Genomic DNA, 14548 nt, shown 5'->3' on the forward strand with positions numbered 1-14548 from the left:
ATGATCATGTGATTTTTCTGCTTTGATTTGTTGATATGGCGTATTACATTAATTGATTTTCTTATGTTGAACCATCCTTGCATACCTGGGATGAATCCTACTCGGGCATGTTGAATAATTCTTTTAATGTGTTGTTGGATACAATTTGCTAGAATTTTATTGAGGATTTTTGCATCTATATTCATTAGAGAGATCGGCCTGTAGTTTTCTTTTCTTGTAATATCTTTGCCTGGTTTTGGTATGAGGGTAATGTTGACTTCATAGAATGAATTAGGTAGTTTTACCTCCGCTTTGATTTTTTTGAAGAGTTTGAGGAGAGTTGGTACTAATTCTTTCTGGAATGTTTGATAGAATTCACATGTGAAGCCGTCTGGTCCTGGACTTTTCTTTTTAGGAAGCTTTTGAATGACTGATTCAATTTCTTTACTTGTGATTGGTTTGTTGAGGTCATCTATGTCTTCTTGAGTCAAAGTTGGTTGTTCATGTCTTTCCAGGAACCCGTCCATTTCATCTAAATCGTTGTATTTATTAGCGTAAAGTTGTTCATAGTATCCTGTTATTACCTCCTTTATTTCTGAGGTCAGTAGTTATGTCTCCTCTTCCATTTCTGATCTTATTTATTTGCATCCTCTCTCTTCTTTTTGTCAGTCTTGCTAAGGGCCCATAAATCCTATTGGTTTTCTCATAGAACCAACTTCTGGCCTTATTGATTTTCTCTATTGTTTTCATGTTTTCAATTTCATTTATTTCTGCTCTAATCTTTGTTATTTCTTTCCTTTTGCTTGCTTTGGGATTAGTTTGCTGTTATTTCTCCAGTTCTTCCAAATGGATAGTTAATTCCTGAATTTTTGTCTTTTCTTCTTTTCTGATATGGGCATTTAGGGCAATAAATTTCCCTCTTAGCACTGCCTTTGCTGCGTCCCATAGGTTTTGATATGTTGTGTTTTCATTTTCATTCGCCTCGAGGCATTTACTATTTTTTCTTGTAATTTCTTCCTTGACCCACTCGTTGTTTAAGACTGTGTTGTTGAGCCTCCACGTATTTGTGAATTTTCTGGCACTCTGCCTATTATTGATTTCCAACTTCATTCCTTTATGATCTGAGAAAGTGTTGTGTATGATTTCAATCTTTTTAAATTTGTTGAGACTTGCTTTGTGACCCAGCATATGGTCTATCTTTGAGAATGATCCATGAGTTCTTGAGAAAAAGGTGTATCCTGCTGTTGTGGGTTGTAATGTCCTATAACTGTCTGTTAAGTCTAGCTCATTTATTGTAATATTCAAATTCTCAGTTTCTTTATTGATCCTCTGTCTAGATGTTCTGTCCATTGATGAGAGTGGTGAATTGAAGTCTCCAACTATTACGGTAGATGTGTCTATTTCCCTTTTCAGTAATTGCAGTGTGTTCCTCACGTATTTTGGGGCATTCTGATTCGGTGCTTAAATATTTATGATTGTTATGTCTTCTTGTTTAATTGTTCCTTTTATTAGTAGATAGTATCTTTCTTTGTCTCTTTTAACTGTTTTACATTTGAAGTCTAATTTGTTGGATATTAGTATAGCTACTCCTTCTGTTTTCTGGTCGTTATTTGCATGAAATAACTTTTCCCAACCTTTCACTCTCAGCCTATGTTTATCTTTGGGTCTAAGATGTGTTTCCTGTAGACAGCATATAGAAGGATCCTGTTTTTTAATCCGTTCTGCCAGTCTATGTCTTTTGATTGGAGAATTCAGTCCATTAACATTTAGTGTTATTACTGTTTGAGTAATACTTTCCTCTACCATTTTGCCTTTTGTATTATATATATCATATCTGATTTTCCTTCTTTCTACACTCTTCTCCATAGCTCTCTCTTCTGTCTTTTCATATGTGACTCTAGTGCTCCCTTTAGTATTTCTTGCAGAGCTGGTCTCTTGGTCACAAATTCTCTCAGTGACTTTTTGTCTGAGAATGTTTTAATTTCTCCCTCATTTTTGAAAGACAATTTTGCTGGATATAGAAGTCTTGGTTGGCAGTTTTTCTCTTTTAGTAATTTAAATATATCATCCCACTGTCTTCTTGCTTCCATGGTTTCTGCTGAGAATACTACACATAGTCTTATTGGGTTTCCCTTGTATGTGATGAATTGTTTTTCTCTTGTTGCTTTCAAGATCCTCTCTTTCTCTTTGACCTCTGACATTCTAACTAGTAATTGTCTTGGAGAACACCTATTTGGATGTATTCTCTTTGGGGTGCGCTGCGCTGCTTGGATCTGTAATTTTAGGTCTTTCATAAGAGTTTGGAAATTTTCAGTGATAATTTCTTCCATTAGTTTTTGTCCTCCTTTTCCCTTCTCTTCTCCTTCTGGGACACCCACAACACGTTTATTTGTGCGCTTCATATTATCATTCAATTCCCTGAGCCCCTGCTCAAATTTTTCCATTCTTTTCCCTATAGTTTCTGTTTCTTTTTGGATTTCAGATTTTCCAGCCTCCAGTTCACTAATTCTAACCTCTGTCTTTTGAAATCTACCCTTGTACGTTTCCATTGTTTTTTCATCTTTTCTACTATATCTTTCATTCCCATAAGTTCTGTGATTTGTTTTTTCAGAATTTCCATTTCTTCTTTTTGTTCATCCCATGCCTTCTTCATGTCCTCCCTCAATTCATTGATTTGGTTTTTGAAGAGGTTTTCCATTTCTGTTCATATATTCAGAATTAGTTGTCTCAGCTCCTGTATCTCCTTTGAGCTATTGGTTTGTTGCTTTGGCTGGGCCATATCTTCAGTTTTCCTGGTGTGATTTGTTATTTTTTGCTGGTGTCTGGGCATTTAATCAGATTTTCCTGAGTGTGGGACCCAGCAGGTTGAAAGACTTTCCTGTGAAGTCTCTGGGCTCTGTTTTTCTTATCCTTCCCAGTATGTGGTGCTTGTCTGTCTGCGGGTCCCACCAGCAAAAGATGTTGTGGCTTCTTTAACTTTGGAAGACTCTCACTGCTGGGTGTGTGGTGGAGACAGAGGAAAGGTTGTAGGTTGGTTTTAATGGCTTCAAATGGTGAAGTCCAGGGATCTGAATTCCTTGAGAGAGGGATTCCACCTGAGTTGCGTTTCACCCCTCCCGCGGGGAAGGTTCAGGTAGTAGAGAGCCCTGAAAGCAGCCAGTTTCTGCGTTCAGGGCAGTTGGAACCTTTGTAATCCCAGCGCTGAGCCCAGAGGCAACCACGCCTCCGTAGAAACAGCCGCAGAAGGCTCTGTTTTGCCCCCTTTCTTCTTTTTCAGTTAGCCCAATAGGCGACTTCTGCCTTGATCAGTTTTGCCTGAACTGAGGGCCTATTTTTGGTAGTCAGAAGTTGTTCAGTAATACCACTATTGCTGTTAGGTTGGGCTCAGTCTCTACTACTGTTGGAGACTCTTTACTTTCCCTCCGGGAAGTCTCCTGTGGGGACGGGATGCTGGCTGCCGTGGCTTGGAGAACCACGGATCCTAGGCTCCCAGCCGGCCCGGAGAGCCACGAGTGTGGGAGGGGCTCCGGTCGCTGTCCGCCGCGGCTTGGGGAACTGCTAATCCTAGGCTTCCAGCCGGCCCGGGAAGCCGTGTGTGTGTGGGAGGGGCGCCAGTTGCTGGCCGCCACGGCTTGGGGAACCACTGATCTGAGGCTCCCAGCCAGCCTGGAGAGCCGCATGTGTGGAAGGGGTGCTAGTCGCTGGCGCCACGGCTTGAGGATCTGCCGATCTGAGGCTCCCAGCCGGCCCAGGAAGCTGCACGTGGGTGAGGGGCACCAGCCGCCGCAGCTTGGGGAACCGCTGATCTGAAGCTCCCAACCAGGCCGGGAAGGAGGGAGAGAGGGGCTCCGGCTGCCAGTCGCCGCGGCCCAGAAAAACACGTGCCTCTCGGGAAACTCAATGCAGCGAAATCTCTTCGCCGGTCCAGCTGTTCCAGAATGGGGTACACTGTGTGTCTGATCTCTGTCGTGGCTCCGGGAGCTGTTCTGTACTGTTTCTAGTTATTTAGTAGTTGTTCTGGAGGAGGAACTAAGACGCGCGCACCTTACTAAGCTGCCATCTTCTCCGGACGTCCTGGATATATATTTTATATTATACAATTTAAGTGTTAGTGTGGGCTATCGTGGCTTAGCAGACAGAGATCTTACCTGCCATGCTGGAGACCTAGGTTTGATATCTAGTTCCTGTCCAACAAAAAAAAAAAAAAAAAAAAAAAAAAACTTAAACCAATACATTGAAAATAAAAACTAAAGAAGGTTTTTAGTTTCAGTCAAAACAGACTTCTAAACAGGGATAGTATCAATAAAGATTATGTAGATCAGTACACCATTCGATGGTGTTTTCTCCAAGAAGACATTATTATCTTTAATGAGTAGCTGCTACCAACAGAGCATCCAAATTCATAAGCCAAATCAAATGAAACTACAAGAAAAAAGGACAAACACACTGGGTCCTTGGAGACTGCAACACTCCTCCTGTCATAATGGGAACATCCAAAATGCTGGCAATCAGTAAGGAGATAATTGAAGTGAACAATGTCATCAACTGTGTTTATTGGCATTTATAGAATACTTCATACAACAACAGCAGATACACATTTTCAAGATACATGTATTTCAACAATGTGGATCATCAAAACCACAAAACAGATGTCCACAGAGGACTCTTCTGAAATTCCCCCTTGCTCCTATGCCCACCCTAGCCTGGAAGTTGGTTTCTGGGTGCTAAACCCATGTTCTCCCTTCCGGCTCACTGGCACCCAGCCCCAGTCATCCTCACCTCTGAGTTGGCTGTCATTGAATCAAGAATCCAAAGCTTGGAAGCAAAAAGTGGAGCCCAACATAGCTACTCAGACCTGCAATAAATTCAGAGACTTAAGATAGACACAGCAATCAAGTGCATGGCGGTGTGGTTCTGACCCAGATATTTCATCTGGGTGCAGCCTAGCAGCACCTGTAAGCAGCAATATGTGGGGGTTAAGAGAAATCCACTGAGTATTGATCCTGCCAGATGTGAGGATGGAGGTCATGGCACTTTGGGGGAGGCAATCTGGAAACCAAGTCAGGGGCTTTTCCTGTCACCATCTCTGCCCTCTGAGGGTACACTGTGGGCTGGACTCCTGTGCCTGCCCTGCTCCACAAGCCAAGGCCTCACTAAGTGCTCTTCCTCAGTGAACTCCAGGTGCTGTAGCTGGGAAATGAGAAGGTAGACAGGATGCTGCAAGTCAGAGCTGGCATGGGGAGCTCCATGTAGGACAGGCTCCCGGAGGGGCTCTCTCCTGATCACCAGCCTCCCCTCTGTTCCCAAGGGGCCGAGACCCCATTCATAGATCCCTGTGACTCCTTCCTTCCTGAGAGGAGGCCCAAGGCCTCAGGCCTGTTCTGGAAAAAAAAAATATCTGGGAACAGAGTCCTGAACAGACTCTCCCAGGGACAGTTCCCAAACTAACACACCTGGTGGAGACAGGGGACCCTCTTCCTGATGCAAAGATCACTCACCTTTCAGTTGACCTTGGATGTTGGCTGAAGTGTCAAAACATGGGGGGATACATTCTTATCTAGATGGGTCATGAGAGGTCCCTTTAACATGCTGTGCATCCTCCATGCTTATGTGTTCTGGGGTCCCTGTCTGACTCTCTGATGAGAAAGGAAGCCCAGAAGGCAACAATCTTTATCTGATAGGCTCACTATGTTATGCTCAGAGCCTGAAATGTGCCTGCACATAGCAGGTACTCAATAAATCTGGGCAGATTAAATGAACCACAACCAGAATCATTACAGTTATCTGAGTGTACCCGGGAAATGTGCCAACCAATGGGGTTTTTGTTCTCACTCCACCAGGGATAGGGACTCCCTAGATGGAATCTCAAATCTCACATACAAAAGAAAATGTAGATTTGTGCACTTTTCCAGTGTTTTGAGGGTGAGAGCAGATAGTGATACATGAGTCCCCAGCCTCTCCTGATTGAAGAGAATCATCCTGCATGGCATGATTAGTAAGGTTAAAGAAGGTGTAGAAGGATGGAGCAGCAGATTGCTACTTGGACCCTAGGATCAGAGAGGTAAACCATAAATGTATTTCAAGAGGAAAACCCAGGGAGGAAGCTCAGTAGGGACTCCAGGTGGCATCTGGACAAGGGGCCCTTCTCGGCCCCTCAGGGCTCTGGGTGAGGAGACCACAAACCACCCACACTCACTCTGTACCAGCACTGCACCTTTGGTCCACATGGGGCCCCATGCCTGTACAGGAGCTTGTGAAGACCACCCTGCCCATCAGACCCTCACTGACCTTCTGTGTGGAGTTCTGCAAATAAGACCCCAGCAGTGGGGCCATGAGGCACCAGGGGAGGTTGGGTCATGGCTTCAGTCATGCTGCCAGGTGACCATCTCTACCCAGGGCTGGCTGGGGACCATGTCATGAGGCCCTCCAACTTGGGGGCTAAGAGCTGGCAGATAGAGGTTTGAGATGCCATGTAGGGCACATGTCTCCCACACCAGCATCATCTTTGCAACCTGCTGGATATACTTTGGATGTGGAAATGTTATTCAGCCACAAGTACATGGAGATTAATGTGTCCACACCTCCAAGGATGTACCAACCATCATTGAAATGTGGAATCCAGATCCCAAGGCCCTGAATTGGTCACCTGAACTAAGCAGACCACAGCCCACCAGAGAAAAGAACTTCTCCATGGCACCAAGCCCTGTGGCCATCCACATACTCACCCCTCATCTGTCCACATGGGTACAAGCCAGGCTTAACAGGGAGGCATGTGCATTGCTCCTGGCCAGACCCATCAGACGTGGGTCAGCCTGATGGGTCAGAAGCATGGGTGGGGTGTCCCCAGCCCTGACATTTGCTTCACTCCTTTCTGCTCACAAAGGCCCTCAGGCTTATTTGGCTAATTTGATACTTCCCAGGTTCAATACATCATAAGATATGCGTGCGGTGTGATATGTGACAGTGATCTGGTCCATTTGATGCCTTGTAGTTTTGAAGACTACCACAATGGGGTGGATCTTCATTAAATGTCCTCTGGTTGTCCTGCATATGCTTGCACAGAAAGGAAAGGCTCTGGTTTGGAGGCATCCACTCTACCATTGAGCAGCCAGGCCTGGGGCTGTGTCTTTAAGCCCCGACCAAGACCACAAGTGGACAAGTGGAATCAGGTCTACTTTATACTACAAAAAGCTGCATGTCAGCCCTGAACCCCACTGGCTCCCTCCTATCCACAGCCAGACCACCTTGACACTAAACATGCAACTGTCTGCCAGCACAAAAGAAAGCAACCTGGGCTGTGGGGAAATAAAGAACTTCACAGAGGAGCTCTTTCTAGTGCCCCATTCACCCCTTACTCCTTGAAGAAATAAAGGAGATAATGAAAGGATAATATGAGCAACTGTATGCTAAAAAGAACTAGACAATTTAGACAAAATGAACGACTTTCTAGAAAAGCATGAACAACCAAAAACCTGATTGGTGAAGGTGGAGCACATACACAGGGGCTTGTGGAGAGCCTGTCCACCACCCTACTCTTCTGAAGAAGTTGAACATGTGCCCTGGAGATGGAAGAGGGTCCAGGTGCCTCCCATATGCTTGGGAAGGATGAAGTCAAGAGCAAGGTGATCTCACCTATGTTCTGCAATGTTGCAATGCTAATATAGGTGTTTGAAGAGAAAGAGCCACTCTGTAAGGCCTTGGAAAGAGTGTGAGTGCTGCTCCTCCAAGCTCCAAGATGTCCCTGGGAAGGATAAAGCATCATTCTGTAAATGATTCTCAGGACTTGAGATCTAATAGTGGTTTCCCTGCTGGTTGTCAGAAATGTTTGCTCCAGTGACTGGTGTTTTCCTGTAAACTTCCCCCATCAAAATGGCGGCCTTTATCTCATGACTATACCTCCTTTGTATCAGATAAGTTATTGCGAGCTTCACAGGTCAACAGCCAGAGCAAAGTTTGCCTTATGAGAGTCCATGAGTTTGTACTCTTTTTGACTTTGCATTGAAACTGAAATGGTTTACAACTTTTATAATATTGTGCTGGAATGAATGCATTTCGTATTTGTAAAGAACATGTCTTTCTCAGTTGAAAGGTGGAATGTGCAGGTTTGAAACTGTTCTGGACCCCAGGAAAGGCATGCTCTTTTAATCCCATCTTGTGGGTGCACATCTCTCCTGGGAGGGGTATTTTGATTAGGTTGTTTCCATGGAGATGTGTCATCACCTATTCACACTGGCTCTTAATCCACTTACTGCTGTCTTGCAAGAGAGGGACATTTTGGAAAGGACACGTATGTTTGGAGAGGGAGAAAGAAAACATGCCAAGACATGCTAGAAGCACATACAGGAGCTGAGAGAGCCGGGTGAAACCAGAAGCCAGGAGAGAAGGACAGCAGATGTTGCCATGTGCCTTCCCATGAGACAGATGAGTCCAGAGACCAGCTGCCTTCCCTCCAGGAATGTGTCCTCTTGTTAGGGCCTAAATTTGGACAATTTCCTGGCATTAGAGCTGTAACTTGTATCTTAATAAACTATATGAAAGAGAGAACACAACCAAAACACAAACATGGTAACTAATGATGGGGACAATGCTAGTGTGAGGTAGAAAGGGAGCTGGAACCAAGGAGGTGGCAAGGAGCAGAGAAAAACCCTGGGAGGCAGCTCTGCCATGGGGCAGTGGAATCAGCCTCTGGACAACATGCCCAGGGGCCCCAACAGGAGTAGAATAAAGAGATCCCAGGTTAATGGGCAGGGAATGCGTGTGGCCCCAAGTGGTCTACATGCCATGGCCATCTCTGGGGCATCCTGGACCAAAGAATGCTGCATCCTGCCACGTTCTCTTTGGGCACCTGGAAGGAGAATAAGCCCCTAGTGTTCAGGGCAGATACAGGAAATGCCCCAGTTTCTACCTCCACATATTGGGGTGCTTGGAGTGGAAGAATCTCAGGATTTCACAGGTTTAGATAAGTGTCTTTAGTCTCAGTTTTCCATCGATGGCCTAGTGTGCTCTGAGCCCCTGGGAAATTCTTTCTGTTCCCTGGGTTGCTTCTGAGCACTACCAGGCCAAGAGGTTTGGGGAGGTGGGTCTTGGGAGGGTGCAGAGCATGTCTTCTCCTTTGCTCCATGTGGTGGAAGTGGGGCTGCTTTTTGACTCAAGGTGTGAAGTTTCAGTAGGTGATTTTCTTGCCCGGAACTGCAGTGATAGGTCTGGTCACAATGGAGCAGCCTCTTTCCCAACTGTGCCCAGGAGGCTTCTGGAGATGCAGGAGCCAGGAAGGAGGCACACTTGGGTCTTTCTGGCTATTCCCCTGCCTAAGATTGTACATCCTGTTATTAGCACTCACCTCTATGCTCTGAGCTGGTCAGAGGTGTATGTGTTTGTCTGGGAGCCACTGATGATCTCATCTGTCCCTTCATCATCTGTGCCCCAATTCCTCACCTGAGCCAGTGGTAGGTTGGAGCTTGGTTCCAGTGTTGAAAACCACTGACATGGCCTCTGCACCCAGGTACTCAAAGTCCACCATTGGTAAATGCATGAAAAAAACAACCTTAGAAAGGAAAAGAGCAGATGTTCTAGTGAAAAGAAAGCAGGGGCTGAGAGGGCAGACTGGGGGCCCCCAGGTGGGAGTGACCCAAAGGCTCCCTGTAAGGTAACATCTCTGCTGTGAACATAATGATCAGAGGGGCCATCCCTCCACAGGAAATCTGCTGAGAGGAGGCGCAAATGTGCAGACTCAGAGGCAGAGTGTGTGTGGCCAGAGGAGGTGAGAAAGGCAGATGATATTGCAGGCAAAAGCTAGGAGGGGAGGATGGAGAGAGGAAGAAAGGCAAGCCCAGGTCTTCCACCCTGAAGATGATTCAGGTGTCTGTGAGGCTGTGTGGACCAAGAATCTGGACAGGGCTTGGCTGGGGCTGCTGCCTCCAGGCCACACCTCAGCCTTTGACTGTGATGTCACCCCCTGCTCCACTGGGGAGGAACTGCTTCCATCCCCATCCTGGGGCTGTGGCAGGGTCCAGTCTGGATGCTGGGCCTGAGATCCTTCCTGCCTGTCCCCATGACCTCCCTCAGCCTTTGTGTATGGGCCTCTGAATAAGACACCTCTTTTTATGGCAGCTTGCTTCCCAAGAGTGCAAGTGAGTAGAAGAGACAGGAAAACAGAGACAGAGACAAAGAAACACACAGAGAGATAGGGAGAGAGGGAGAGAGCAAGAGAGAGAGAGGGAGACATAGAAAGGGAAAAAGACTGAGAGCAACACAGAGGCTCAAAATAACAGAGTGATATTGGGGCAAGGGACAACCACCAAAATATTCTCAAAATCTCCTTTAACTATAGCTTGGAGGTGAAATTGCATCAATCCCTTCACTTCTGCCATGTTATATTATTGAGAAGTGAGACACATAGTCCAGCCCACACCCAAGAGGAATGGATTACATCAGGATGTGGAGACCAGGAGGAAAGGGCTCTGGAAAGGCTCTTGGAGCCATCCCAGCAGGCTAACTAAGCTGAGGCACTTGGATCTGATTCTAAATGGAATTGGAAGCCTTTGGAGGGTTTTCATTCCAGGGTGAGAGGCTCTGATTTTCACTGAATTTCCAGCCCATCCTGGAGGGAAAGGGAAATGGAGCCAAGAGTGCTCATGACCTTCCCAAGATCACAGCCCCAGTGCTCAGCGATGATTTGAGTTGTGTTTCTTTCTTCTTCCCACCCAAGCTGGCAATTCCTCCTTCTCTAAGCTGAAGACTTAGCTACAGGTCACACCAGCCCTGCAGATTTATAGGAATTGTTGCACATCCATCTGATGATGTCCCTGGAAAGGAGAAGCTAGAATTGTCCCCTCAAGCAGAAGGGGGGAATTGGGGGGCCCTTTGAGGCACAAGGAGTGTAAGGGTTACAGAACTGGGAGGAGGAGATCCAGGTCTCACCTAGGCTCTGACACCTCAGATGTTTTTTGATGTCCCCCGGCCTTAGGGGCAGTATGAAAGGCTGTGTGAGTGACACTGTGCAGTCTGGAGATGACAGGGAAGAGGAGAGGGAAGGTAGGGAGCTTTCTTCCAGAGGGGGCAGAAGGAGGGGGACTCAGGAAGTGACCTCACTTCCTTGGAGACAGAGTCCTACAGAACTTGGAACCCCAAGAACTAGGCACCTACATTCCAGAGTCAACCCCTAACCACTCACTCAGGCAGAGAGGCTGAAGAGACCAACATGTTCTCTTGCTGTCTACCGGCTTCACGGGGTCGTGGGTCCAGGAAACTCCACCGTGAGAGCCTTATCCAACAGTGCAGGCGCTGGCTCAGCTCTCACCCTCGGAGATTCTGGAATTTTCCAAGGAGGAACCCAAGGGTAACCCAGGGGTCCCAGAAGGGGGATGCCCCAGGCTGACTTTGTGGCCCTGCCTGGGCAGTCTCAGCAGCACCCCTCCCTCTGTGGGTGCATGAGGGCAGGGACAAGAGTGGGGACAGACCCCGGGTAGAAGCAGGTGGCTGGGAATGGACATCTGGTGGGTTCATCATGACCCCAACACGTCCAGGCTCTAGGGTGGTCCGGGAAGAGTTGGAGTGGCACCACCTGCCCAGGTCTTAACCCAGCCCTGTGTAGCTGTCACCTCCTTTCCTCCTTGCCTGGTTGATGGTCTTGTCTTTACAGATTTCCCCCCAGGAGGCCAGCACAGAGCTGGATGATGGTGTTTTCAATACGTCTATGACCACAGCGCTGGCATGCCAGAGTACCCAAAGGGACCAGAACAGGCTGGCGGTGAGATGGCAGCAGTAGGGTCCTCACCCAGGTCCCAAGTCAGCCGGGGGCTCTGGGTCTCAAATCCTGCCCAGACAGCACTCCCAGACTCCTCCCTGAGCTTCCCCTGTGTTGGTCCTCTATTCCAAGGAGTTCTGCATCCAGCCTCTGCCTTGACCAGGTGCAGTGATTCCTGGAACATCACAAAAGAGACGACCATAGTGATTCCTCCTCATGACAGACCATGACAGCCTTTCTTAGTGACATGTCCTTGGTTATTTGGTCTACCTGCCCCTAGGTGCTCTAGCACCTAGGTGTCCCACCTGCTGTCAGCATGACAGGCCCTCCACACCTCTCCATCCTTAGGCATACTCAGTCTTCCTGAGTTGTTTTGCCTAAAAATGTGGGGAGAGTGAAATTATATGATAATACATGTGTTTCTGCAACATGCCATCACACCGAGCTCACCTTCATGATCCATCCATGTCAGGTGACAGGGCTGTGTAAAGGTTCAGAGGGAGGTCAGAGTTGACAGGGGCCGCCTGTCACTACCATTGGTCCTTAACATGGCTCCTTCTACAAATTTTTTCAACCAGCCTGAGAGACATTGTATGTCCCTGAATACCCTAATGTGTCCCAGTCACCCAGAGTAAATGCCAAGGAATGAGATGGTGAGGCTGAAGGTTAAGCAGATTTAAACTTTGAAGGGCAGGGGCCAAATCACTTGAAGCCCTCAAGGATCCCAAAGCATTTTGATGGTGGTGGCTACTTCTCTGCCATCCATCCACCCTGCATATGATCTAACTTTCTAATGTTGTCACTCTGGTGTCCACGAGGAAAAAAACATCACATTGCTCTTATAATTTACCATTGCCCCATGAGATAATGACCTGCATTTGAGTTCATTAAAGGTCATACGGAACTTCTCTCTACAGAGTCATCAGCTTCTATCCTTGGACTTTCCAGGGGCTTTCTCCCACCCTGGAACTTCCAGGCGCTTTCCCCTTTACAGGATCAGGGATAACTCAGATTCTAAAAGCTTCCTTTAATATGAAAAAGAAAGAAGTGCATGGCTTTGAAATAAAATACAGGATCCCAGGGTGAGTCTCCCTGAGCGCATCTGGGCGAAGAGGGAGGATTCAGGAGAATTTCCTACATGACAGGGGCAGACCTAGCCTCAGGCACCCCAGAGGTGACATTTAGCAGCTGTAGAATCAAAGGGTCCTGGGTCTGACCTGTGTCTTCCAGCAGCCACATGGTCTTGGCCAGCCCTTGTTTCCTCTTCTATAGAATGGCACAGATTTGTGAAGACAAAGGGGATAATACTATGACAGACTTTTTATAAAGGAAGGCTGCTATTACTGAGGTTAAAAAATAACCTGAATGCACTAAGGTTTAAAACATTCTTCTGCCAAAGACATCCATGTCCCACCTCTTTCCACTGCCTCTGAGGGCTTGGGATTTCCAGGTTTGAGCATTTTTCCCAACTCTCTTTGTGATCCCAGTGGAACTACTGACAGCATTTTCCTCCCCTGACCCTCCAGTGTGAAGAACAGACTCCTGTGGTCACAGAAGGCACCTGCCAAATGCAGCTGATCATTGTGGACAACATCCTGGAGGAGCTGGGGCAGTGCCTGGTGCCCACCCCCCTGGGCAGGGAGTTCTCTGTAACATGTTCCTTTCGGGGAAACATGAGCAGGGGCATAGCCCAACAACAGGTGTTGCATCTGATCCTGGTCACCAGGCCAGTACACTGCCCCTCCTCATATGTCATCTTGCCAGCACTCCCCATGGGTCCCAAGATAGAGGAGGCTGTGCCAGAGGGTAAGAGAACTGTGCTTGGTTCCTTTGAGCCTGAGGGGAGGATATTGGGGAGAACCAAAGAATGAGGCCCCAGGTCTGGTATTGGGCTAGCAGCGAAGTGGACTGTCAGAATATATATTTGTTGGACCTCTCCCTGGGAAGAGCTCTTGGCCTGTGAATCAGGGGTTTGGGCATCTCACAGGTAGTGGGATATTTTCTGACTTTGGAGAGGTTCCTGGGAATGCTGTCATACTTGTGAATATACTCCTCCTTTTGTAGCTCCAGTGCCACCTGTACTACCAAGGCTACCACCTGCTGTCCCAACAGCACAGTTAGAAAGCACTTCAACTCTGGATTTGGGGCGAGCTCAAGAGCTGGAGCCCCTATTTACACCAGGTCCACTGGGTGAGGCAGGAGCTTCAACGGAGGTGGCACTTCCACTTCAACATCCAGGAGCTGCAGAAGAGGACCCAGTGTTCCCCTCACCAACAAGACCCCTCCTATTTTTTTTTATGTATTATTTAATCATGGTTTACATTATTTGCGAATTTTTTTATTATTAATTTTTAATTCCTATTAAATTAAATATTTTAATATTGTATTGATGTGTTCATATCAGCATCCCGATGCATACATTACAATGCTGAAGAACCATCAGCACTGTCGCATCCAGAACATTTCTTCTCTGTAAACAGGACCCCCACTGACTCAGCTGTCACTCTCCATTTTCGCCTCTTCAGGACCCTGGGAACAAATGATCTGCTTCTGTCTCATGTGTCTCTGTGTCCCAGGCCCCGTGCTGAGTATGTGATCCCAGTACAGAGTAAACCTCAGTCAGGGAAATATTGTTCCCTCATCATACTTGCCCACCATGTTCCAATTGGTAGGTTGAGGAACAGTTATTGGGACACAGAGCAGTGCTCACCCAGAGTCAGGTGTCTGTCACTTGTTTCCCCACTTGTGGCTTAGTCCCTCCTGCCTTGTGACCCTGGTCAAATGCTCATCTCCACATCCTTTACCCATTTCTGTCCGAGTCAG

At 47.1% G+C, this 14548-nt stretch overlaps 3 long non-coding RNA genes across 5 annotated transcripts in view; 2 read left to right on the forward strand and 1 right to left on the reverse strand.

Moving 5' to 3' along the window:
• Window positions 1–10495, forward strand: part of LOC143673850 (uncharacterized) — an 84770-nt gene extending 74275 nt beyond the window's left edge. Inside the window, exon 20 of the long non-coding RNA XR_013170712.1 lies at window positions 10310–10495. This is a non-coding gene — a long non-coding RNA (uncharacterized LOC143673850). The remainder of the gene's footprint in view (window positions 1–10309) is intronic.
• Window positions 1–11059, reverse strand: part of LOC143673853 (uncharacterized) — a 53625-nt gene extending 42566 nt beyond the window's left edge. For 2 of the 3 annotated variants that reach the window (XR_013170740.1, XR_013170742.1), the window contains exons 1-3: window positions 10900–11059; window positions 9415–9523; window positions 4759–4834 (exon numbers count right to left, since the gene is read on the reverse strand). This is a non-coding gene — a long non-coding RNA (uncharacterized LOC143673853). Of the gene's footprint in view, window positions 1–4078; window positions 4164–4758; window positions 4835–9414; window positions 9524–10899 lie in introns of those variants that run through there. The other variant, XR_013170741.1, reaches the window with a different exon arrangement.
• A 53-nt stretch (window positions 11060–11112) lies between these two features.
• LOC143673852 (uncharacterized) lies at window positions 11113–14050 on the forward strand. The gene is made up of 4 exons (XR_013170739.1): window positions 11113–11317; window positions 11621–11728; window positions 13252–13531; window positions 13790–14050. It is a non-coding gene; the product is annotated as an uncharacterized LOC143673852 (long non-coding RNA).
• The last annotated feature ends 498 nt before the right edge of the window (window positions 14051–14548 follow it).

This window comes from Tamandua tetradactyla, chromosome 2 (genome assembly GCF_023851605.1).
Source record: "Tamandua tetradactyla isolate mTamTet1 chromosome 2, mTamTet1.pri, whole genome shotgun sequence".
Lineage (NCBI taxonomy): Eukaryota > Metazoa > Chordata > Mammalia > Pilosa > Myrmecophagidae > Tamandua > Tamandua tetradactyla.